The sequence below is a fragment of the Dermochelys coriacea genome, chromosome 2 (assembly GCF_009764565.3).
Source record: "Dermochelys coriacea isolate rDerCor1 chromosome 2, rDerCor1.pri.v4, whole genome shotgun sequence".
Lineage (NCBI taxonomy): Eukaryota > Metazoa > Chordata > Testudines > Dermochelyidae > Dermochelys > Dermochelys coriacea.
The window spans coordinates 103,021,553-103,049,385 of record NC_050069.1 but is presented as its reverse complement, the minus strand read 5'-3'; the positions used below and the strand labels follow the sequence as shown (position 1 = coordinate 103,049,385).

The 27,833-nt window shown below is 39.1% G+C and overlaps 1 long non-coding RNA gene across 1 annotated transcript in view; it reads left to right on the top strand.

Moving 5' to 3' along the window:
- Positions 1-22,005, top strand: part of LOC122458741 — a 70,382-nt gene extending 48,377 nt beyond the window's left edge. Inside the window, exon 3 of the long non-coding RNA XR_006278952.1 lies at positions 21,475-22,005. This is a non-coding gene — a long non-coding RNA (uncharacterized LOC122458741). The remainder of the gene's footprint in view (positions 1-21,474) is intronic.
- The last annotated feature ends 5,828 nt before the right edge of the window (positions 22,006-27,833 follow it).

Sequence of the window (27,833 nt, the reverse complement as noted above, 5' to 3'; positions counted from 1 at the left end):
TCCACAGTACCATAAATCAAAGCTAGAGGCTGTTTTAAATAGGCTGCAGATGCATGTGGACATTGGCTTTCTAAGTGGCATTTTGCTAGAGAGACAAAGGGGGGAGAGTTTGGAAATCCCATAGTATAGTCTCCAGGTAGGATAGAACCAGCAAAGGGATTCCCATTTTCACCATATTTTCATTTCACCAGTGCATGGGCTGTACATGGAGACCTGTTTAGCAGGAGGAAATGCTTTTTGACTACATCCTTTAAATGGTGTAATTGGAATTTAACTGCTCCTATATTTTTTTCACCCCATGTGGGAGTCTGGAGCTCCGTTTACAAGGTGTGCCATATCCTCTCTACCCTTGACGACTTCTCCCTCCTACCCCCACATCCCCTCCCTGATTTTTTTTTTAATGTCCTGGCCAAATAAGCAGAAAGAGACCTTTGAAGGGAATGCACACTGAAAGACCTGCAATTACTGTCCCTGACTTCACTGTGAAAACTTTACAACGGCCCTACTGAAAAATCTTCCCCTACCCCTCCCACTCCTTCTAAGAGAACGAAAAAATCCATCAAATTAACACATCAATGAGTTGATTGTAATCTCCAGGGTTCAGTGTAGCACTTTCTAGCCTCTCAGACAGGAGGCCAGCATGATTTATCAATGCAAACCTAATAGCATCAATATGAATCTAACTAAAAATCAATATTTCATTACCAAATTGTTAGTGAGAATGAAGAAAAATTGCAAGAGTCAGAGCATTCTCTAGGGTAGGAGCATCTGGAGTTCAATGTGACAAGATGAGTGATGCATGACTCGGGGCCTGGGGAAGGACACTGGGAGGACAGGCCACTACGTAAGGCCGAAGACTCACGAAGAAAAGCACGCCTCACTTTTTTTTTTTTTTTAAAGCTTTCTCTAAAAAGAAAGAATGTCTGAGAAGGAAAAATGGAAGGCACTCTATTTACTAAACTGATGCAAAATAGCACAAATGACTAAATTCAAAGAGACTAGTCTGTTTCTTGCACACAGAACTTATCTTCAGGGTGTGGCAAATACTGAAGGAAAAATAAATTGAGTGGGCCAGATTCTGACCTCATCTCAGAGTATAAATCCAGAGTAATTCATTCAATGCCATCCCTTTGGATTTATACCCTGTATAGATGAGATTAGAAATGGAGGGTTATTCTGAATTTACACCCTGCTGTAGCCGAGGCCAGAATTTGGTGTAGGAAACTCACTTAAAGCCTGCAGCTCATTGTTAACTCACTCTGTTGTTCCTAGGCACTTCAGTTTGCTTGGTTATGTCAGTCTGAGGAGACCTTCAGAACCAGGGCTGAAAATGTAGGGTTCTAGTGTATTTGTGTAAATTGTAACTGAGATCTGATTGTAGATAGACTGAAATCTGTTAACAAGAAGGCAGCAGAAATCAAAACAGCATGTTTGCTAGAAGCAGCCTAGCATCCCAGTAATTAATGAATTTACTATTTAAGGAAACAGTAAGAACTACAGGGAACAGTGCCAGAAGTAGACTCAAAGCATAACTTAATATTGATTGTGTCTCTGGTCTGTCCTGGCATTATAGTCAGAAGTTAGGCATATGGTTTAATAAGCTGAATGGAACCACAAAAGTACTGAAACTGAGCTTCAATTTGAGTGCAACTTCTAAGACAGCATTGGCTTGCTCAGATTTTGTTTGGGGACAGTATGTAAAAGTGATTGTGCCATTCTGTTTAGAAGCTTTTGGCTCAATCTGGATATATGACGTTTATCTGCTTTATCAATTCATGTATTTAGAATCTGCGTTGTTGAGAGAGGCCACATAGTGGGTGTTGCCAATTCTTCTGATTTTAATCACATAACTTGTGATTTCTGGTATTTTTCTTAAAGCCCCAGCTCCTGAAATAGGGTGATTATGTGAGAGAATCAGCTTAAAAAAAGTTTCTAGCCTTCATGGTTGTGAAGGAATGCTTGAAAAACTGTGTACTCTAATGGCTCAAAAGGTAAATATAAAGAGCCTCAAATCTACCATCTACTTTTTAAAAGTCTCATGATTTTTAAGGCAGTTCCATGAATAGGGGGAAGGTAGCATTGACTCATGATTGTGAATACTTGGGTTAGCAGCAATACTGGAGTCACTGTATTTCTTCTTTGTCCCAGATTGGCTAAGTCTATCCTATGGTCTAGGGGGTGAGCACAAATAAGCAGAAGACATGTTTCCATTTGGATCTTGGAGAGAGTCTCCATGTTAGATGACTTTACTGCTCAAAATAACATTTCTCTTATCCCCTGTGTTTCTAATTCTTGCAGGAAGTAATACATCATTATTCTGCTTTTCCTGTAGGTACTAGGAACTGTCATTTTATGTTTTAGCTCAGACAGTTGTCTCAGTTCCGGAAGGGTAAATTTCCACTGAAATCAGAATTTACTTCTTACAGCAGGAGAGAAGCCCAGTGACTGTATATTCCTGACAAAGGCCTAAACACTCCATTAAAAACTTTGCAAGTTACCGGGAACTGTCTCACTCTTATTTGAATTTGATGATGCTTCCATTTTACAAGGCATTAACCGTAACTTGGCCTGAATGAACTCTGAGGCCAAATATCTTTTCTGGCTCTCCCAAGTTTTGTCTGGAAGATGAGAACTAAAATGATGAGTAAATGGAAACTAATTTTGTGGGATATGGAGGGTCTTACTTTTTGGAGAAAGTCCTAAAAATTGTTACTTGTCATTTTTATAAAGATTTTATGTGCCAAAAGCACTGGATCAGTCTGTTTATACACTCAAAATGCATTAGTCAATATTTTTCAAGAACAAAAGTCTGTCGCATGTAGGCCACAATATGGTCATTGTCAAATTAACAGGAAGCCTTCTTAAACTGAATATTTGTATTAAATTTTCCAATTTTAAATAACAATAAAGAGTGTAACCCCCTCCACCAAACGGGCCATCAAGCTTCTGATGGTAAACTGTTGTTTAACCCTTTCCCCCCATTCCTTCCCACCTTATCTCTCATCTCTCTCTTTAGGTCTCTCCTCCTTCCTTTCCTCGAGGTCAACAGGTTCTTGTCTTCAGAATAACCATAATTTACTTTAGTTTATATTGTGTTTCAGAAGTTGAGAGAGAGACTGGGAGCCTTTCAGTGTAAACACAAATTAATTATTGTGGAGACAGTAGCTTTCCTGGCTTGTGGAGAGTGTAGGAGGAGGAGAGTAGAGAGATAAGTCAAAAGTTTTATTTAATCTTTTAACAATGTTCCCTTTTATCCATTTAAAAGCCCCATTTCCTGTGCTTTGTGGTAGCTTTCTTCCATGTAAACTTTGAAGTTTTCGTTCTTTAAATGGAAAAGGAATAAGAAGCTGAGGTGACATTTTTGTTGCTGGAAAACAATTTGAAAATGGAGTACAGGATCCAGTTGGAAAAGACTGATTAGATACCCAAACAGATTTGCATATTCACAGCACACTTGTTGAGAAATATAGTACCTATGCAAATCTTTGCACTCAGACTGATTGACAAAGGCCTCCAGCCATTTCAATAAAAATATCTTATTTTCTGGCTTGCATAATATTATAGTACAGTTTTGTAAACTGAAACTTCTTTCCAAGGTCAGAGATCTACTGTCACATTTAAACTGAGTTCCATTTTGATGAACTGGTAGAACAGCCAGGAGGATAGGCAGGGCCCATTCAAAACAATCTTTCCAGGTTCAACTGAACAGGAGCCAAAATCAATCACTGCTGGTTGGACTTTGCTTGTCCCTTCCTACCAGATGTACTGATTCCAATAGATTAGAAGAAGTGGTAAAAAACCTGGTGGTTGTCAGCACCTGCCTTAGTCACATGTTGGATATTTGGAGTAATACTGCCTTGTCGAAAAAAGAACAGGAGTACTTGTGGCACCTTAGAGACTAACATTTATTAATTAGAGCATAAGCTTTTGTGGGCTGCCTTGTCACTGGTCTTTGCAGTCCTCCTTATGTATTCATATTGTCCATGAAGATAAAGTAGCACAAATGACTAAATTCAAACACAGACCACTGCATAGCAGAGGAAGGAGGGGGATATCTGACCCTACAGCAAACCTCTGCTCTTACAAAGTTTGTTGTAGGATCTTTAACATGTGCACCCTCACACAGCCAACAGAGCTTCACGTTTTAAGATCTAACCTGACGTAAACATACAATAAAATATATTCTTTGCAGTCTACTTTAAAGTTGAGGTTTCAGCCAATCTTGCTCAGATTTGAACTGGTGCTAGGTAGACCACTGAGTCACCTCCTGCAGTAGAAGCTGAAAGCTCCACTAATATGGTGAATGCTGTCTTCCTCACTTTGTTTTTAAATCATCTCTCTCCACAGAAGATATTTGTGCCCAGCATTCTGCATCCCTTCCCACTCTCTACTTGTGTCCTCTGAGATTGCCCTATCTGGGATCTGTAGAAGGCAGTAAAATAGGAGAGAGTGAAAAGTATCTGTCTTCCCTATGCAGTACTCTGTTCCTTCAAGCTGTGGGAGACAACTAGTAATAAGTAATTATTTTAGAGCTGTACTTTTGGAAAGAACTGAACAAACATTCATCTCCACGTCACACAACTATCAGGTGGAGAAATACATTTTAATAACCTCAGTCAACTGATGTTAATAGGAAGATTAGGTGACACGCCCAAGTTCACACAGCAAATAAGTGCTAGACCCATATGTTGAACCTAGGTCTTTTAGCACTTGGACCAAGGCATAACCGACAGGATAAAATTAGTTATTCAACCCTCCTAGGTCTTACTAAAATAGACAAGAATTTTTGACTACATAGTTCTTTCATCTGTAGATCTGAAGAGACCTGACAAAAGGTATGTAAGCACGAGTAGCCCTATTTACTATGTATATAACTAAAGCATGTAAACTTCAAAGAATTTTTCTGACAGTTCTCATGGTCTAGTGAATTATGGGTTTGTTACAGCAAAAATCCTGGTTCTGTTCCCAACTGTGGCCTGTTACTTTTGGTAAGTCACTTACTCCCTTATGGATGGGAATGATATGAAGTGTTTCTAAATAAGGACTAGTAAGTGCAGAGACTTGAGAACAGTCAGTGGAAGAAGGAGAACAGAACTCAGACCCCTTATAGCACCTCAGCTGATGCACATTCCCTTATGCTGAGTGGCACCTTGGGTCCTTTCAGAGGGTCCTGAAGCTTTTAGAAATGGGTCCCACCTAGTTCATAGCAATTCAGGGGCTACAGACTTTCAAGTCTACTTTACTGAGCATGGATGAACAATGCAGTTGATCTGAGCTGTGTGATTTTCAAACTTAGGGCTATTGTAGTGTGCAGTGTACTGAGCATGGTGCTTAAGATGTACAGCTGATGTTGTGGTTGACTGTTCTAAATAAATAGGAAAGTAGGACTGAGATGGGGTAGAAAGAAAAGAGAACTTTCAATTAGTGGCAGAATGTTCAAAAGTTTACACAGGTGTACCAGGCCTTCCATAAACTCCAAACAGAGCTCAGCACATGTCTGGGTCAGGAGATTTTTCAGAAAAGTTTGTTAATTGCACCTAATTCCCCCGAGTGCTCTAGAGGATGAGCAGTCCCAAAAGACTGGTGTCAGAAGAATCGCTAAGGAGCTGGCTACTCATTGGGGGATTTTCAAAAGTATTTGGAGGCCTCTTATGTGCCCAGTCAGGTGCTCCTGACTTAGATGGGTGAGAAGCACCACTACATGGGCAGAGGATGATTGAACCACACCGACACCTGCCCATATTGCTTGCTGTACACATGCCACTCTTTTAAGACAAAATATGAGATACAGGCAGTGAGAAAAAAAGACATTCCAATATTCAGAGAGTAGGAGACAAGAGTTCTTCAGGTGCTCTTGGGCTAGGACTGGCAGGTAACCAGTAACTTAGGCAGCAACAGAACAAGGAGAGAGGAAGCAGTGGGGGCTGGAAGAAGGTGCTGCTTGGGTTTTTTGCATTTCCAGGTGAGAACTGCACCAGCAACTGGCTGTAGTATATCACCCAACCATGTTAAGGTGATACATGGTGAGCTCAGTAAGAGCAGAAGAGGTCAAACTTGCCCTAGCTCAGAGACTGAGGACAACTGTACGTTCTAGACATGGTCTCTCAGTCAAAGAGATGCAGGTAGTTTAGCAATACATTTATCACACAAAACTCTTTGGAGCTGAGAGAGAACCTGGAATTGGACTATGCATTTAGATTCTTGTAAAACAAAACCAAGAGATAAATAACTCTTTATATGCAAATGTTTATATTTTTCATTTGCTTAGTTAGTGCCTAAGAAAGCAGTATCTGGGGCCAAAAATCATGCCATGTGTCTCTTTTTTTCCCATGGTAGATTCACTATCTAGGGAATTAAATACTTTGAGAAGGTCAAATCTCATGTTATTTTGCATTGAAAAGCCCACAGAAAAACATACACAAATACTGACACATTAATCCTTCAAATACCAATTCTAGACTTATCCACAATCAAACTCTTTATACACAGTGGCTATTTGAAACTTATATATAACTGGAGAATAAAACAATAATTTTGTCAAAATTAAGACCTAAAGTACTAGGTGTCATAAAAATGCACCTGTCATTTTCCATAAATCATGTTGTTAAGCAGATTTACTGTGAAAAGTTTTTATACTGCATGATATGTAAATGGCAAAATTCTTAAGACTGCTTGGTTGTAAAGAACAAACATGTGAAAAGAATCCATTTTTACCATCAGCCACACTATACATTTAACAGGCATCTATTTTATCCACAAGCCTTACAGATCTGCAAATAAATACATAAAATGCCAAAGAGTATCAGAATTTAAGGTAATTTTATTAGGCCTGTACTGAGACCTTCGTGACATCTGTTTAATGGAAAGAAAATAGGTGCCAAATAAACATCTTCAGAACAAAATATTCCTGTAGAGATAATGTTTTGGTTATTTCTCTAGGTGGGTATACTGTAAAGGAAAGTCCCACTTTCAGCATCACTCAAAAGTGCTAGACCCTTGTTCTTGGTTACAGAGATGAAACTGGCAGGACAGAATATTATCTACTGATGGGAGAGAAAGGAAGTCTAAGAAGTGAAGCTCAGGAAAAAATTGGAGAATGAAAACAGACATTTCTGGTAGAATGGTCAGAATTAAGGCAACATATAGAAAAATGGCATCAGATGCTTCAAAGCCAATTAATGAACCAGAAGGTACAAAAGGGTGATCATTTAGGCCACTAGGGGGACAAAGATTAGAATACAGCAGGGGTAATTTCATGCAGCTGGGAAGAAGATGGGAAATAACTGAATGGGAGAAGGAGAGAGGAGAAGAGACTTAAAAATATTCTATAAAAAAGTGAAAGAATAATAAGGAGTGGAAAACTTAAAGGAAAGATGAGATGATAGGAACCCAGATGAATGTTTCATTTTCCGTGGAACAATGCAAACAGGAAAGGAGGATAGCAATGACATGGAAGCCATCAGTGAAAGTCAGCAAGCAACTAGGTGAACTGAGCCTCATTTCCCGTTTGTGGGTAGTCCAAAGAGACTGAAAACAATTGTTCTGTTTTCAAAACATTTACATGAATGTTCTGCATATAAATTACAGTCTATTGATTGCTTGTGAACTGTTCTCACTGAGACACTAGAGCATTCAATGTTCATGTTGAGACATTACAGCTGTGTGACTAGACCACCACATTAAACTATTTTTATTCCCTGATTGGAAAACTTAACCTTTTATTAACTACTTCCACCAAAAACATACTTCAAGTAGTCATGAATTGAATTTCATTTCATGTTGAAGTAAATTTGTGGTACAGGCCCTAAATGTGCTTTCCAAGCACATTTATATGAACAAAACTTCAGTAGTGTGAATGCTCATGAACAGGGATAATCATGCAGTCAGAGCAAGATTCTGTTTAATACAGTCACTGGGCTTACCTGCTGATGTAAGAAGTTATCTTCAAGATAATAGTTTCTCACTATTCACTCAATATGCAAAATGATATGAGAAAGATTCATAGATACTAAGGTCAGAAGGGACCATTCTGATCATCTAGTCCGACCTCCTGCACAGCGCAGGCCACAGAATCTCACCCACCCACTCCTATGAAAAACCTCACCTATGTCTGAGCTATTGAAGTCCTTAAATCATGGTTTAAAGACTTCAAGGAGCAGAGAAGCCTCCCTCAAGTCAACCATGCCCCATGCTACAGAGGAAGGCGAAAAACATCCAGGGCCTCTCCAATCTGCCCTGGAGGAAAATTCCTTCCCAACTCCAAATATGGCAATCAGTTAAACCCTGAGCATATGGGCAAGATTCACCAGCCAGATACTACAGAAAATTCTTTCCTGGGTAACTCAGATCCCATCCATCTAATATCCCATCTCAGGGGATTAGGCCTATTTACCCTGAATATTTAAAGATCAATTACTTATTAAAATCCCATTATCCCATCATACCATCTCCTCCATAAACTTATCAAGTAGAATCTTAAAACCAGATAGATCTTTTTCCCCCACTGCTTCCCTTGGAAGGCTATTCCAAAACTTCACTCCTCTGATGGTTAGAAACCTTCGTCTGATTTCAAGTCTAAACTTCCTGGTGGCCAGTTTATACCCATTTGTTCTTGTGTCCACAATGGTACTGAGCTGAAATAATTCCTCACCCTCTCCTGTATTTATCCCTCTGATATATTTATAGAGAGCAATCATATCTCCCCTCAACCTTCTTTTAGTTAGGCTAAACAAGCCAAGCTCCTTAAGTCTCCTTTCATAAGACAAGTTTTCCATTCCTCGGATCATCCTAGCAGCCCTTCTCTGCACCTGCTCCAGTTTGAATTCATCCTTTTTAAACATGGGAGACCAGAACTGCACACAGTATTCTAGGTGAGGTCTCACCAGTGCCTTGTATAATGGTACTAAAACCTCCTTATCCCTATTGGAAATGCCTCTCCTGAGGCATCCCAAAACTGCATTAGCTTTTTTCACAGCCATATCACATTAGCAGCTCATAGTCATCCTATGATCAACCAATACGCCAAGGTCCTTCTCCTCTTCCGTTACTTCTAATTGATGCGTCCCCAACTTATAACTAAAATTCTTGTTATTAATCCCTAAATGCATAACCTTACACTTCTCACTATTAAATTTCATCCTATTACTATTACTCCAGTTTACAAGGTCATCCAGATTCTCCTGTATAATATCCCGATCCTCTTCGAATTGGCAATACCTCCCAGCTTTGTATCATCTGCAAATTTTATTAGCACACTCCCACTTTTTGTGCCAAGGTCAGTAATAAAAAGATTAAATAAGATTGGTCCCAAAACCGATCCCTGAGGAACTCCACTGGTAACCTCCCTCCAACCTGACAGTTCGCCTTTCAGTAGGACCCGTTGCAGTCTCCCCTTTAACCAATTCCTTATCCACCTTTTGATGTTCATATTGATCCCCATCTTCTCCAATTTAACTAATAATTCCCCATGTGGCACGGTATCAAATGCCTTACTAAAATCTAGGTAAATTAGATCCACTGCATTTCCGTTATCTAAAAAATCTGTTACCTTTTCAAAAAAGGAGATTAGGTTGGTTTGGCACGATCTACCTTTTGTAAAACCATGTTGTATTTTGTCCCATTTACCATTGTCTTCAATGTCCTTAACTAATTTCTCCTTCAAAATTTTTTCCAGGACCTTGCATACTACAGATGTCAAACTAACTGGCCTGTAGTTACCCGGATCACTTTTTTTTCCTTTCTTAAAAATAGGAACTATATTAGCAATTCTCCAATCATTCGGTACTACTCCTGAGTTTACAGATTGATTAAAAATTCTTGCTAATGGGCTTGCAATTTCAGGTGCCAATTCCTTTAATATTCTTGGATGAAGATTATCTGGGCCCCCTGATTTAGTCCCATTAAGCTGTTTCAGTTTCGCTTCTACCTCCGATATGGTAATATCTACCTCCATATCCTCATTCCCATTTGTCATGCTACCATTAACCCTAAGATCCTCTTTAGCCTTATTAAAGACTGAGGCAAAGTATTTGTTTAGATATTGGGCCATACCTAGATTATCTTTAACTTCCACTCCATCCTCAGTGTTAAGCGGCCCCATTTCTTCTTTCTTAGTTTTCTTCTTATTTATATGGCTATAGAACCTTTTACTATTGGTTTTAATTCCCTTCACAAGGTCCAACTCTACTCAACTTTTAGCCTGTCTCACTTTATCCCTACAATGTTCTGACCTCAATTAGGTAGCTTTCCTTGCTGATCCCTCCCATCTCCCACTCCCTGGATGCTTTCTGCTTCTTCTTAATCACCTCTCTAGGATGCTTGCTCATCCAGCTTGGTCTACAACTCCTTCCTATGAATTTTTTCCCCTTTCTTGGGATACAGGCTTCCGATAGCTTCTGCAGCTTTGATTTAAAGTAATCCCAGGCCTCCTCTACTTTTAGATCCATAAGTTCTTCAGTCCAATCTACTTCCCTAACTAATTTCCTTAATTTTTGAAAGTCAGCCCTTTTGAAATCAAAAACCCTAGTTGCAGATTTATTTTTGTTAATCCTTCCATTTAGTTTGAACTGAATTAGCTCATGATCACTTGAGCCAAGATTGTCCCCTACAACCATTTCTTCTATGAGGTCCTTGCTACTCACCAAAATTAAATCTAAAATGGCATCCCCTCTAGTCAGTTCAGCAACTACTTGATGAAGGAATCCATCAGCTATTGCATCTAGGAAAATCTGAGCCCTATTATTATTACTAGCACTGGTCCTCCAGTCTATATCTGGGAAGTTAAAGTCTCCCAAGATCACGCAGTTTCCATTAGTATTTACTTTATTAAAGACATTAAAAAGGGCTCTATCCATATCCAAATTAGATCCCAGAGGTCTATAGCACACCCCAAGCACTATCGTAGGAGAGGCTTTACTAGTTTTCTTCCCCAATGTAATTTTTGCCCAGACGGACTCTGTCTTATCCATTGCATCGCTTCTTATTTCTTTACATTCTACTTCCTCATTGATATACAATGCTACTCCACCACCTTTACGTTTGTTTCTGTCTTTCTAAACAGCACATATCCTTCAATACCTGTAGTCCAGTCATGACTACTATTCCACCATGTTTCTGTTATCCCTAGAATATCTGGTTTCACTTCCTGCACCAGTAGCTCTAGTTCCTCCATTTTGTTACCTAGGCTCCTCGCATTGGTGTATAAACATCTTAATTTTTGCTGTTTGGCCTCGCTCACATTTTGTACCCTATTAGGCACAGTCATTCTACAGCCAGTATAACCTATTAGACTAGTATCCACACCGCCCTCGCTCCTTATATACATTCTCCTACCCACGGCTGTATCCTTTCTTACTTCGTCTTCTTCCCTCTCAATGCTATAATCTGGCGTGGAGATTTCCTGGACATCTCCCAACCATCTCCCCCTAATTACTAGTTTAAAGCTCTCTTTATCAGTTGTGCCAGCCTTGATCCTAGAAGTCTATTTCCTGCCCTACTCAGATGAAGTCCATCCCGAGAGAACTGTCCTCTGTCTGTGAATGCCTCCCAGTGGCCATACATCCCAAAGCCCTCCTTATAGCACCGCTGCCTAAGCCATCTGTTGACAGTCATAATCTTGTCACACCTTTGTTGCCCTTCTCTAGGAACAGGAAGGATCCCGCTAAAGATCACCTGAGTCTCAATTTCCTTAAGCGTCTTCCCCAGCCTAGCATAGTCTCCCTTAATACTTTCCAGCGAGAATCTAGCCATATCATTTGTTCCCACATGAAGGATAATTAGGGGATTCTTTCCTGCTCCCTTTAAGATTCTTTTCAACCTTAGGTCTACATCCCGTATCTTAGCACCCGGAAGACAGCACACCCTTCTATTCTCAGGATCAGCTCTACTTACAGGCCTGTCTATTCTTCCCAATAAAGAGTCCCCGATCACATAGACCTGCCTTTTCCTTGTGATGGTGCTATTCTCCAGTCTCTCCCATTTCCTCTGGCTGCAAGTTCTTTCTATTCCTATTTTCCCTTATAATCCTCTTCAACCCATCCTGTATCCTCCTGGGTCTCATATTTGGTGTAGTCTCCCTTGAGTCTTCTGCTTTTCCTATAGGACTAGCCTTTCTTCTCTTCTTCCTTACCCTTCCACCTTCAACAAGTACCTGCTGAGCCCCTTTATTTTCCAACTCTGCAAACCTATTCCTAAGCTCTATTTCTCCTTCACTAGCCCATCTTTTCCTCTGCCTGGTTCTTTTAGTCACATGCTTCCACTGACCACTTTCCTCACCCAGTCTCCCCTCAAAATTCCCCAGCCCTGCTTCCATCCGTGAGTCTGAGCTTTTCCCTTCAGATACCTCATATCTTTGCTCCATCATCTGCTCAAACCCCTTCCTAAACTCAACGAGACTTTCCACCTGCATCTCCAAACCTCAGATCTTTTCCTCTATCAGACGGCATTTCATGCAGAAAAAACTCTTACCGGTTCCCCCCCTCCAGGATCATGTACATACCACAGCTTCCACATTCAGTCATCCTCAATGTGTCTTCCACTACAGGAGTCACTCCCACAGCTGCCTCTGTATCTATCATCGCCTTCCCACCTAAATCCTGTTAATCTGGGAAACACAAGCCACACCAAAAAGACCCACCCCAGCAAAAGCAAACCCCAAACAAGCACCACAATGCAAACTCCCCTGTTTAGAGCTCTGTTTGCTAGCTCCTGTGCCACTGCAGCTATCTGTGCTGCTGCCTGACTGGCTGGCTACCTTTATAGGACCTCTAGTCAGAAGCCCCACCCCCTAAGCAGGGTTCAGCTGCTCTCCCAGCACAAAGCCCCTACACACACACAAATACTAAAAATACAAAACCAAGTACAACTACCTTCTCCTCCAACAGAACTCCCACTCAAACTCCCCTGTTTAGAGATCTGTTTGCTAGCCCCTGTGCTGCTGCAGCTGTCTGATGGATGTAGGGTATGTGGAAGGTATTTTCTGATGTGTGTAATGAGAAATAATGCTATCTAATGGTGAAGCTTTTTAATTGGCTAAACTTTCACCACACATTTCTTTGATGCCCATGTTCTCTCCTAGAAGTGGTGAAAGGGTCAGATATCCTGCTCCTTCCTCTGCTATGCAGTGGTCTATGTGCCACTTGGGTGCTGCTTTCTACCATGGCGATGGGTGCAGTTCCTTAGTGGTTTATGTATCAAATGTGTAAAGTACTTTGGAATGAAGAGTGCCTATTTAAATGCAATCTTGGAGATATTAGTTAATTGAAGAACATTAGTTCAAAAAAGCAGAATCCCATACTCTGCTCTCTGTCATCTATCCACTTAGTTCAAAAGTGGAAATGAGAAACAGATTGTTTGGTTTTTCCCCATTCCTTTTTGTTGTCTTAATAAGATGACCATGAGTCAGCAGGACTCTATTTTCATTTGTCTACTCTGGCATACTAAGATAGAATTCAAACTGTTGGCAGAGGAACATCCACTTTTCTGGGTCTTATTCCACTCAGCTTCTAATATTAGCTCTGAGGACTCCATACAGGATTAATCTAAAGGGAGACAAAAACATTAACCAAAGCAATAAGGATAATTAATCTGTGTTTGAAAGGGATATCCCTCCTCCCGCTTCATCAGCCATTCTTTCGGCACAAATGCCAAAACCTTTTCCCTACAGTGGAGCCTGAGAGTTTTAACCACCCCCTCTATTTGCCCCGATTAAAGTGTTGTCATCAAGGACTGCCTTACATGTTACTACAGCGCACGGTTGTTCCAAGTTAATCTCAGATCAGCTAAAACTATCAAATCAGCCGTGTGAAGTGAGCCTGGAAGGACTCCATTCCGTACCAAGTTCTTCACTCTTAATTTTTAGATCATCTTTTTATTTTGTTGTTCATTATTTATTTATGGCTATCTGGGCTGTATCAGAAAAGGTCTCTATGTACATATGCATGCAAAAACCATTTCTATGCTTATTTTGCTTTTTTTCTCCCCTCTCCTGAAGAGCTCTCTGTATCTAGTGAGAGGTCTGCTTAATTAGTTATTTAAATGATTGGAGCAATGCTGTTTCTTTAACTTCTAACTGTGACAAACACATATGAAACATACTGTTGGCAGCACTTAATCAACAGCAGTCAATTTATCATTTTCACAGTTTTAGTGAGTGGTTATGAATCACTAAAATCACAGGTATTGTAGATGCAGTGTTGTGGCACTATCATTAACAAATATACAGTGCACAGAGGGATGACTTGGTAATTGAGTGGGACTAATAAGAATACATCATTTAGCTGTGTGTGACAAACTGTGTCTCAAAACACAAGCATGGAAAATTCACGTTTTGCTTAATAAATAAATTACACAGCTGATGTATTATACATAATTTGTGTCCTCATGGATTTGAGTGATATATAATGCATGGTCCAAGTCATTTATTTATTAAGACTAACTATATATATTGTAGGTGGGGAATTTTAAACTCTAGAGTAAGACCTGTCTAGGTAACTGTTACAACTACCGAGTTTGATTGGGCTGCAAATGAGGTTGTGCATTTGGGGAGTGGCAAACACTGGCAAATGTTTCAAGTGTTACAAGCTCCAGCATGTCTATAAACTTCAATTTCATCCACTTATTTGAGGCAGAGGAGGAGAAAAATCTCAAGGCTGCATAGAAAGGTTGTTTATGTGTACTTTACTCAGTGAAGAAAGACAAAGTAATGTCTCAATTAATTTTTGTTTTAATTGAGACAAGGAATATAGATGCAGTGGGAGGATAATTGGAATGTCTTTTGTACTGGAAGGAGCAATTTTAAACTGGGGGCCCATCCAGCCCTTGAACAAGTCAAGAATTCCTGCAACCATTGTTAGAACACTACTAGCTTCCATGAAGTAAATAGCAAATCAAGCCACTTTATCTAATAAACATTTTTAAGACACAAGTTTGAAATATTTGGCTTATAAACACTTTCCAAATAGCTTTCCTAGGGTCACTGAGGTTTTCAGCCAAGTTGCCATGGAGCTGGCCTTTCCTGTTTTCCTCAGAATTTTATGAATTTCCCCGGTTTGCTATTGCCCCCTCAGGATTGCTCTGATCTAATCTGCTCTCTTATTTCCTGGGCATAGATTCCAAGGCCAGAAGGGACTATTGTGATGATCTACTCAGACCTTCTGTATAACAAAGCCCAGACAACATCTCCAAAATAACTCTTAGAGCATATATTTTCGGAAAAACATCCAATCTTAAATTTTCAGTGATGAAGAATCTACTAGAACCCTTGGTAAATTGTTCCAATGGTTAATTACCCTTACTATCAAAAATATACACATTATTTGTCATCTGAATTTGTTTAGCTTCTGTGACAATGCACCTCTTTTGTCACATCAGGGCTCAGACTTTCTCCTTCAGGTGTTATGGGGAACCTGGGGTAAATCAGTCTTACTCTAGAGGTTTAATTCTTCACATTAGAGTTGGATCAAGAGGCTCCTTTAAACTAAAAAAATACATTTCCTATCTGCCACTAGAGTACTGCTTCTTTTGTGCTGCTTACCAATCGCTAGATACCCTCTCTAACCCACTGTGGGAAGCAAGGCCATCTCCCTAAAGACAAATAAACATAAGATTTCCCTCATAGAAAAAAATCAGCTCTTTACCTAGGAGAAATCTTTCCCCTTCACTGCACACAGTCTTTTTGCAGCTTACTTCTCATCCCTCCTCTTTTCCCTCTTACTGGAAGAGGTTTTTAAAGGTCACAGTCTGCTCTTAATTAGACACAGGTGTCCTTAATTAACCTGAGGTAATCTCAGTTCATAGGAAATAAGGCTTTAACTATTCTAAAACTGATATACTTGCCTTCACTCATCTTTCTGGAACTGTCAGGTATGACTTCTTCACACTTCAACTTTCAGCCGTTGGATGGTATTATGCCTTTGTTTGTTAGATTGAAGAACCCATTATTAAATATTTGTTCCCCATGTACATACTTACAGACTGTTATCAAGTCACCCCTTAACCTTCTTTTTCTTAAGCCAAATAGACTCAAATATCTCAATCTATCTCTATCAGGTATGTTTTCTAGTCCTTTAATCATTCTTGGGGCTTTTATCTGAATCATCTCTAAATTTACAACATCCTTCTTGAATTGTGGGGACCAGAACTGGACATAGTATTCCAGCAGCAGTTGCACCAGTGACAAGTACAGAGGAAAAATAACTTCTCTACTTCTACTCAAGATTCCCCTGTTTATGCATTCCAAGATCGCCTTAGCTGTTTTGGCCACAGCATCACACTGGGAGCTAATTTTCAGCTGATTATCCGCAATGACACCCAAATCTATTTCACTCACTGATTCCCTGGATAGAGTCTCCTATCCTGTGCAATTCTGGTTTTGCTCATTTCAGGAAAACCTAGTTTCTTCTTCCTGGCTAATTGACATCTGGTCTCATGTTGCTCACTTTATGATTACTCACATATAGTCCAGCTCTGCAGCAACTGGCCTCATAGAATTCAAGGTATCAGGAGACAACAACAACCTTCCAGCAAAGTAACCTTTCAAAAATTGAACCTTAATGTTAACTTTAAAATAACTGTACTGCAATTAATAAACATCAAACATTTCAATGATGTCCATATGCAAAATAGCAAACATTCTCTTCTGTTCCCCCTTTGACCCTAGACATAGCAAGTAGTTTCCTTCCTGACTGCTCTCAACAGTGTTTCCTGCAATGTCTTTAATTCTGCATAGAACAGCTTTACAGCTGAGAGAATGAAACCCACTTCTTTGAAGACAAGGAAAGGGAAACTGAAACTTTCAGAATGAGGTCTGTGTGAAATGTTGAGGCACTAGCTTATGTTTGTTAAATACAACCGTGTCTAGAAGTAGGAAAGATATGAGGCTGGAGGACACTGCCAGGACTTGATTCTTTTACTAGTTGACAAAAAAGATTCAAAAAGAGAACAAAAAATTCCCCAACCATAATATGATAAACCATTCCAGCACTGAAAACTTGCAGCCTTCAAAGGCCTATTAGGGTGTCAGATATCTTGTTATTCATGTGTCAGATTTTGGAATAAATCCGGAAACCTAGAGAGGCCCAATCTGCAAAGTTTGGATCTAGATCAAAACTTCTCCAGAGGTGTCTTGTATCTGAGATTTTGGTTTAACTTAATCTCTTGCTGGAAACTTGGCCTTCGCTTTTTCTTGGTTTCATGTTTTATCATAAACTGGAAACGTAAGCCAGACTCATGGAGAGGATTGCTGACTTTATAAACCTTTCAGTGAAATTGGGCTATTTTTGAGCAAATTGGGGCTGAGTTTCAAGTGACCAAGGGAATCTGAACAAACTTATGTTTTCAGGAAGTAATCGGGCAGGGGAAGGGGGTGGGAACAATGGTTTCAGCTAAATTTTCCTTGAAGTTTGGGATTTATTGCTATCCAGAATTCAAAGTAAAACTGGGAGGTGTACACTCTCACAAAACGAAATCAGAATGTTTATGAAACAACATGGCCTCATTGTGTACAGTGGCCTTATTAGTCCTTCAAAACAGCATGTATTTTACCAAATTTGTAATTATTCTTGGTGGCTCTTCTAAAAAGTAATGCATTTGGCAATGATGTTGAATGGCCTGGATTTGTAAGGTATTTGGGGGCTTTTTTTCGTGCCATGAGATGATTTTTTTCATGGAATGCTTCAATTAGGGAGGCATGCTGTCCTTTAAGTCCCCATAACTTTTCAAACTAAGTGGCTTCTTCTTCAGAAAGATTATGTTGTTTGGTCAATAAACATATGTTGTCAACTGTATATGATTCATTCTGCTGAAACTTCTTACAGTTGGAGGCATTGCAGTGCTATGATGAGATCCTACCATCCAGTTCCTCCATGAACACTAGGGGAAAATATCCAAATATCAGTATAAATCTAACTTCATATCCAAAAGTGAAGCAACTTGAAGCTCAAAAGTATTGAGCCAATGCAGAGTTTAATCCAATGGAGTCAATTAATTCTAGTTAAATCAGGGGCATCAGGAATCTCAAAGTAGGGTGGATATTTTACCACTTCAGGCTGAGTTTGACCTGGTTTCTTGAATGGTGTCATGTCTTGTCTTTAAGCAGGTGGGATAAATTCATCTTCAAATTGCCTTGTACCTGGGGTCAACTTATATTCAGTTTCCTCAGTGGCTTAATTTGAACGAGATATCGAGATGACTATAATTACAAATAGTTCAATATAAATAGGTTTGGAAGGATTAGATTTTTATGGGTAAATACTGATAAACATTGATTTAACCAAATACATACTCCCCAACAGAAAACATTTCCATTGCTGATAGAAAAGTAAAGATAAGCAAAGTAAAAAAAAAATGCTGCTAGAGAACTCATTAGAGTGTGATTTAAGGCTATTTATTTTGTATATTTTGAAACATGATATTGACAATTTGTATTTGAAAGGTTATAAAGCTGTAACTTTTAGAATCTGTGTCTGCTGTCATTTAAATAATTGTGTGACCTGCCCCATATTTATGTGCAATTGTGAAAATTTAAATTGATAACTTGAAAAAACGCTTAAAATTAAACATTGATATTATCTGTCTTAGTGCCTCTTTGAAATGCTCATCCCAAGGCTTTCTCTCTTCCCCTTTGATTACCTATCCATCCCACTAGCGTTCTCTCTCCCCATAGAGGCACTTGGGCCAAAATTTCAAGAAAATAACAACTAGCTTTTGGTGCCTTGATTTAAATATATATTTTAGCACCTGACTAGAGACACGCAGGACTTGATTCTTTAAAGTGCTGACCATTCACTGTTCTAACTCAAGTCAATGGATGCTGCAGGTGCTCAGCAGTTCTTACTTTACTGACTGAGTTAGCTGACTATCTCTGCATTCCATGAGGTGTGACAGGACATTGTCACATTCATTAGAAATGCCTAAAGTAGACAGGTTTCAGAGTAGCAGCCGTGTTAGTCTGTATTTGCAAAAAGAAAAGGAGTACCCGTGGCACCTTAGAGACTAACAAATTTATTAGAGCATAAGCTTTCGTGAGCTAGAAGTGAGCTGTAGCTCACAAAAGCTTATGCTCTAATAAATTTGTTAGTCTCTAAGGTGCCACGGGTACTCCTTTTCTTTTTGCTAAAGTAGACAGAATCTTAAAAGCCAATCAGTGTAATATTTAGGTGCTTTAATCCCATGCCCCCTAAAAAGACCCTCCCAACATTGGTCACAAACAATTGTTTGTAAAAGGATTGAATGAAAACCGGGCATTCTAACCTTTGCTTCGTGTTCCACTATGACTTTTGCAGATAATTCTAGGCAGCTGGGTGGGCTGTGTATCCCTCTTCCAGCCCAACTCTACTCCAAAGGAAATAGTGAGACACAGGACAAGACACTGTTTTAATTACAATGCATCATCCCTTCTTTTAAAGCTTGTAACAAACCAGTGAGCACTGGAAGAACACTTGGTATACTACTGAAGTGTGTGTGTGTTGTGTGTGTGTGTGCAGGGGAGAGACTGATTAAAGCTCCTTGATAAGAAAATGTCCTTGATATAATTTGAGTCAGTTTGCTCTGCTATTCCATTATTAACCCTACCAAAGCCAGCACCTGGATTGCTGTACACTTCCCTGCTAGAATTTAGTATCCCTGATCCTTCAATATTAAACCTACGCTAACAGGATGAAAGATAAAAATCAGGAAGGCATGTTTAGGCCCCCGCGGTCCCTGAGATAAATTAAATAATTTAAATTGAGCTAGGGCCTGTGTGTAGAATAATCCTCCACTTAGATGACCCAGTGATTCTTAACACATTTCCGAGTCTATATCCAGTCAGTGTGAAAGTGTTAATGTTCCTGTATCACAGTACACTGATTACACTTATCTTTTTCATACCCAATAACCAGAGACAATGATTATATTATTCATAAGATATTTTTACCTGAAGTAATAAAGCATGCAGCTTTAGTTATTATTTCCTTATCTTTTTCTAAACTATACCTCTCTGTCTCTAGCCCAAGGATAACCCTACACTTTATATTAAAAACATTCCTCCCTTACACTTTTCCCCACCCGCCCCCATTTATCCTAAGGTCGAGTAGTATCAGCAGCAGCCAGTTTATTGTGAGCATCTTTGTATTGTTTGGGGAATGTCATTCCTGTACGGCTGGCCAAAACACCAGGTTTTTTTGTTTTTTTTAAATTGAACAATAAAGTTGGAGATGGTTAATGTTGGCGAAAAAGCTTAGATCAGCACCTCCTCACTAGTCAGGTAGTATACAAGATCAAAATAGTTTGTGCTGCCTCACCATATGCTGATCTAGTGCTCCAGATGGGCCAAAAATCTGTGAAAGTCATGTTTCATGAGCATTTCTTTCCGAATCCCAGCAACCCTCAGTATGCATCTGGAGAGATGCACATTCTAAGCAGTAGGGGAGACAGACCACTTAAATACTTCCTGATACAACTATGTGGGAACAGTTACTTGCTACCTTATTATCCAGGGCAATAAAAATTCCAGGTGAAATACTTGTAGCTGACTCCTCCTACTCCCAAATTCTCAGAGCCATTTAAAATAATTCTAATTTTCTTTATTTCATCTGGAAGATGATTCTATGTAATATGTTGTAACAGCATGGTAAAAATATGGTGGCAATTGGTGCATGAGTTTGGAAACATTTAAATAAAATCTGTTAGTAGAGGAGCTGTGTCCTTCTATTCCTCCCCTCTTTTTCTTTGCTTACTGTAAAATGTATTTCCTTGGCATTTTCATGAAGTGAAGTAATTTTAACCCCAAACTTGGGGGAACAAAAGCTCCATAGATGAGTTCAATTCCCCTCCTTCCAAAAGGCCGCCAATTTTATGATTTATATGTATATAACAAAAACATGTAAAGACTTTTCTACACTTCAACTTTTAGTTATGCTTGAGCACATTAATTAGCACACATTAACAAACACAATTGTAAATCCTGGTGTAGACATTAACCAAATGTTTGTCCTGGGATATATATACATGTGCCTCGTTGTGTTAAGATGACTAGCAACAAAAGATTGTACTGTCTGCACAAGAATGTACCATTGGTTTACTTAACACTAGTAAAAATAAAACTAAAATTTCAAGTGTTAACATGTGTGTGCTTGTACATGTGTATAGAGCTCTGTCTGTGTCCCTTACCCCAGTATTGAGTGTCATTTCTGAAGACACTGCTCTGTGTTTTTTCTCTCCAGTAAAGGAGGTCTGGCTTACCTTCTACCCGTGCAGCTGATCCAAACCCAAGATAGCAAAGGCAACATTTAACATAAGCTCTTTGCATAATGTACGTAATAACAAAGGGTTTGGGCAACAGATATAACCTAACCATTTGACTGTCACAAGTTTTCGGTACAAAACCAAACTGAAACCACTCAGCTTCGATTTTGGTAAAATAGACAAAATATTGTTCTTATCAAAGCACAAAGAGCTTTTGTTCAATAATTAATTAATTTTATTCCCATTTCACAGAAACCAGAGCCTGGTTTTAGCTGCAACCTGCAGCACTCTACCATACTGATCCAGTCACAGATCCCTGCATTCCTATCTGGAGAGTGACATTTTGACCTCTGCAGCCAACTCCTTAGATTCATCTTCAACAATAATACCTACTGTGTACAGAGAGCAAAAAGTATTATGTTGCCATTAAGGTAAAGGTTCCTGGGTCCAAAAATTATGTATGGAATTGGGCTGTTTCATCATGCTCACATTGCAAACTAGCTGAGTTTTTTGCTCTGGCTATAAATGTTACTGATAAGAAGCTTTCATAGCTCTAGCTCTCCTTCCTCCATCACTAGGAGACTAAGAGGAGAGGTTGAAACTATGGGGACCTAGGGGGTTTCTCAAGACTCCAGCAGGGAGAAACTATAGAAAGAGAAAATCAGTTTGAAAGCTTTTGGGAAGTGCAATTTGGCACTTTGAGACAGTAGAAGAAATGGATCAGTAATGCTCTAGTGTAGAGGATGATGACAGAGCACTATCTATTTAGTTCTGTCCTGTCACAAAAAGATCAGCTGAATTAATTCATTTTTAACCATGTACGAGACGCACACACACACATTTAACTAGCGAACGAAGGAGTAGAAAGGTAATATCCTGGCTATTTGTTTCTGTAATTTGATCATATAACATAGGGATTATTATTTTATAACTTAAAAAAAAATCAATGCAATTTTCCACTGATGCTCATCAGAGAGAAAAAGACCTCGGCCTGATCCACAGCAATCTTTGCCCCCTGTGAGGCATCATAGCCTTTACCTTCTTCCCTTTCTTCCAGGGATATAAATTAATATCTCATCATTGACCATAATATGCCCTGTAACTGTGTTTATTATTGCTGCATATTTTAGACAGGTGGTAAGTATTGGCACTTTTTATTATGCTGATAAACAATGTTGGACTGCCAGGTAAAATGTGTTGTCAGGGGTGATTTCTTGCCTCCTTGTAGCCTCCTGTGGATTTTTATCTAGGCTCATGAAAACCTTGAGCACTGAGGCTTTTTTGCAGAGCTTTTCCACAATAATACTATAGTGACAATTCTTTCCTTCTTTCATTGGAGTTTGTGCTAAACGGGTGAGGAACAGAGGGTTAAAGGATTAAATGTAAAATCCCCTACCACTCCCACACATACACCATCGAGATAAAGCAAAGAAAAATAAAATCTTAACTCCTAGAATACTAAACACAAGCTCATTCAGGCTTTTTACCCTTTACTCTTCACGTCAATTCTTCCCTCTCAGATATTTCTCCTTTTCTTGCCCAACAAGAAATATAGCTAATTTTTTAAAGTTTTTTTTAAATCCATGTTTTTGTTAAAAGATATTGTCTAAAGGGGAGTGGGGGAGATAATTATTAAAGTCCCTTTAATTTTTTTTTCTAATTTAATGGTGTTCACATATTCTGATATACTCTGGCCCAGAGTATACCTTTGGGATCTACATGGAGAGGATTCCCTCTTTCTCTGGCTTTCCCCTTCGCGAAATGGAAGGAGAAATTGGGCTGCCTCCATAGTGCTGTTGCCTCGCCTCCCGCAAACTCTGCAAAGGGCTCTCTGTGGGTCTGGAGATAGATTAATAGGAAAGGAGTGAGCGTAAGCACGCTGCGGGGAGCAGGGGTAAGATTTAAAAGGCTGAGAAAGAGGGACATGCATATGGAGATAAGCCTCACATCCTCATGCTATTCAATATCACATCCCTGCCACCCTCCCATCCTTACGCTCTTTTCTTTCACCTCTTTGGCCTCTCTTCTGCTCTTCATATTCCCATCTTCTCCTGTTTATCCCTAAATATAGTGGCAGCCATTTTTCCTTAGTGCAGCATGGCTTTGGTCCACTTAAGAACTCTGTGAAAAAAATGCTCACAATGAGATATTTGCTGTGCACAACAACAAATTTTATTACTCCTAGAAAAGTCAGAAACGATGGTACATATTCCTGAGTGCTGTCCACTGGCACCTTATCTATTAGCTCACAGACAAGCCTTGTAATAAGTCTTATTGAAAACAAGAGAAGTTTATGGCCATCTTTACTAGGAGCAGGCTCACATCCACGTGCAGAGACTGCAGGGAAATGGTGGCCATTTTGCATATCTTCAACTCCACTGAAAGTAATGGGAAATATCTGCCATTTTGAATAGGAGTTCACAAAATAGAAGGCAGGAATAGGAATTGAAAAAAAACTTCAGGTATCATAAGTCTCATGATAGCTGGCAACACAGCTTTCTCCTAGTTGAAATTATTTTTTCATATAAGCTCTTCTAAGGAAGAAGGTTTAGATCCTGATGTTGGCTAGTTCTGTGCTGCCCAAGTATTAGTTTAATATATATATATTAAGTCCTTCATTCCTAAAATGTTATGGATGAATAAAATGTTCCTAATCTTTGTATGCCAAAATCCTAAGTGTTTTATTATTTTGATAATTTACACTTTTGAAGAAAATTATTTATTTCTCTTATTGTGATCTTAGGGATTTTTTTTTAAAAATGTGGAGCTTCACTTTTTTCTTTTCTGTGATCCTTGCTACTTGTCTCTGAATAATTGCATGAATGTAATTATTTTGATATGATCAAATCATCTTTACTCAAAGTATTTTATATTGTAGATGAAATCTGTTTAATTGCAAATCTTTCACATATTTTTACTGTATTTAGAACTCTTTTACTAATTTAGCTGCACTGCTGCCTATTGTCATGCATGGCTGACGATGAGAGTGGGAAAAGTTAGCAGCAGTAGGAATGAGTAAGCTAAAACCAAGCATTCCTTTCACTTCCTTGCAGGATATTGTGAAGCTTGCAAGGTGTTAGAGGACTAGCCTTTCAACAGAATTATATGGAAGATTTAGTTCATAAGTTGTTTTTTTTGTTTTTATTTACTTTAATATATTTAAACTGCCCCACTTGAAAACTGGTTTGAAATGGGTCTCCTGGAGACTTTTTTGAGTACTCATCCCTACAAACCTGCAGGACAGAAACAACATTCTTATTAAATGGAGATGTGAAACTGATGTCATTGCTTTTGTTTCAGCTTCTATGTTTATTGTATCTTTAAAGTTTAAAGGAAACATACTACTTTTGGGAATAAATATTTTTGGCTTGTGAAAACATATGGGAAGCACAATACCTGTCGAGGTGTAATTCAGCATAGTGCTTCATGCACGTTCCATGTGGGTTCACAAGTAAGTGTCATAAATATAAAGGGAAGGGTAAACACCTTTAAATCCCTCCTGGCCAGAGGAAAAACCCTTTCACCTGTAAAGGGTTAAGAAGCTAAGACAACTTTGTTGGCACCTGACCAAAACGACCAATGAGGAGACAAGATACTTTCAAAAGCTGGAGGGGGGGACAAAGGGTTCTCTTTGTCTGTGTTGCTTTTGCCCAGACCAGAGCAGGAATGCAGGTCAGAACTCCTGTAAAGAGTTAATAAGCAATCTAGTTAGATATGTGTTAGATTCTGTTTTGTTTAAATGGCTGATAAAATAAGTTGTGCTGAATGGAATGTATATTCCTGTTTTTGTGTCTTTTTGTAACTTAAGGCTTAGCCTAGAGAGATTCTCTATGTTTTGAATCTGATTACCCTGCAAGGTATTTACCATCCTGATTTTATAGAGGTGATTCTTTTACTTTAATTAAAATTCTTCTTTTAAGAACCTGATTGCTTTTTCATTCTTCTTAAGATCCAAGGGTTTGAGTCTGTGTTCACCTATGCAAATTGGTGAGGTATTTTATTAAGCCTTCCCCAGGAAAGGGGGTATAGGGTTTGGGATGTTTTGTGTGTGTGTGTGGGGGGGGAAAGACGTTTCCAAGTGGCCTCTTTCCCTGTTATATTTGTTAGACACTTGGTGGTGTCAGCAATAAAGTCCAGGGACAAAACGTAAAATAGTTTGTACCTTGGGGGAGTTTTAACCTAAGCTGGTAAAAATAAGCTTAGGTTTTTTTTCATGCAGGTCCCCACATCTGTACCCTAGAGTTCAGAGTGGGGAATGAACTTTGACACCATGTTTGTGTATTAATGGAGATTTGCTGGGAACCCTCAGTGGACACACAGGTAATAGTCCTGGAACAACAGTGTGTAGTAATAACCTCTTTAAACTGCCCATTAATTCTCTGATGCCCCTTGTTAAACAATGACAATCTGAAACCCCCATGTGGGACACAATCAAAAATCTGAGGCCTCTTAAGAGGGTTCTGCCTGCCATTTTCTATGGCTTTCATGCCCACTTTGGCAAGAAGAATGAATCTTCCCTGCCTGTCTCTGTGTCATCTGATAATATGTGCCCATCCATGTTATGCAGACACTGTGGTAAGCTACACTTGGACTCATCTATTGATCCTATCTCTTCAATGAGAGAAAAAACAAAACCCTGAATGTGAATATCTCTAACATTTGGGGTATTTAAAATTCACATCTGAATTCTAATGTCCAGGACCAATGTTGATCCTTTTTCTAACATTATAAAAATTTTGTAGCTGGTACTATTATAAATAAGTTTTGATTATTTGGACATATAAGCAGTTAGCTCTAGGAGAAATACTTATTTTCAGCTGTGGTGCAGAATTTTTTTGTTGCTAAGCTTATTTCATCCATCAGAGTTAATACAGCTCTCCCCCCCGCCCCACCAAAATGTGATTACCCTTGAAAATAAAATATGTTTTTATGCTTTGTTGATATTCTCAATCCTGTTTATTCACTCACTCATGAACATTCAGGTGAGTGACTCTTTTACTAAAGTTTATAGAAAGGAAAAAATTAGTTAATAACGGTGCAAATAATATTCACAAACCTTCCATGACTACTTCCAAGTGCTTCCATGACTACATTCCAAGCTTTTTTGTGGATTGCAGGAAGCAGAGGAAAGAGTGAGGTTGTTACAAAAGAGCAGAAGGAATATGAAATATTTTTAAAAATGAGGAGCAGCAGCTAATAGATGGGAGAAGTGGTTTGGGTGAAGGCAGGGTAAAAATTTAAAATAACAACAAAAAAACCTCCTAAGAAAAAGCAAGTGCCAATCATTTTAGGTTGGCCAATCTAGAACCTCTAAAAATTAAAGAACAATGGCAGTTCATTAATATTTAGAGGAACACTTTTATGCACAATCCAAAGGCTATAGCTTGTCCATATAAAGTACTCATTGAACAATAAAACACAGTTGAAACAATTACAACTTAGCAGGTAACTTACGCAGAGAAAAAGTGACTAAAATCACTGAATAATTTATTCACTGCAAATGCTATGCCTAGCTCTATGGATAATATTGCACTTGGACTCCCTGCTTTGTTGCGCTAATTGATGAGTCTTGTCTCAGTACCAAAAGTTCCTAGCTATTAATTTTAAACAAATAGCCCTTTTTGATTTCTAGTTTCTATAATTTCTATTACCTATTAAGATACTTAGATTCATAGATACTGAGGTCAGAAGGGACCATTCTGATCATCTAGTCCGACCTCCTGCACAGCGCAGGCCACAGAATCTCACCCACCCACTCCTATGAGAAACCTCACCTATGTCTGAGCTATTGAAGTCCTTAAATCATGGTTTAAAGACTTCAAGGAGCAGAGAAGCCTCCCTCAAGTCAACCATGCCCCATGCTACAGAGGAAGGCGAAAAACATCCAGGGCCTTTCCAATCTGCCCTGGAGGAAAATTCCTTCCCGACCCCAAATATGGCAATCAGCTAAATCCTGAGCATATGGGCAAGATTCACCAGCCAGATACTACAGAAAATTCTTTCCTGGATAACTCAGATCCCATCCATCTAATATCCCATCTCAGGGGATTAGGCCTATTTACCCTGAATATTTAAAGATCAATTACTTACCAAAATCCCTTTATCCCATCATACCATCTCCTCCATAAACTTATCAAGTAGAATCTTAAAACCAGATAGATCTTTTTCCCCCACTGCTTCCCTTGGAAGGCTATTCCAAAACTTCACTCCTCTGATGGTTAAAAACCTTCGTCTGATTTCAAGTCTAAACTTCCTGGTGGCCAGTTTATACCCATTTGTTCTTGTGTCCACATTGGTACTGAGCTGAAATAATTCCTTTCCCTCTCCTGTATTTATTCCTCTGATATATTTATAAAGAGCAATCATATCTCCCCTCAACCTTCTTTTAGTTAGGCTAAACAAGCCAAGCTCCTTAAGTCTCCTTTCATAAGACACGTTTTCCATTCCTCGGATCATCCTAGTAGCCCTTCTCTGTACCTGCTCCAGTTTGAATTCATCCTTTTTAAACATGGGAGACCAGAACTGCACACAGTATTATAGGTGAGGTCTCACCAGTGCCTTGTATAATGGTACTAAAACCTCCTTATCCCTATTGGAAATGCCTCTCCTGA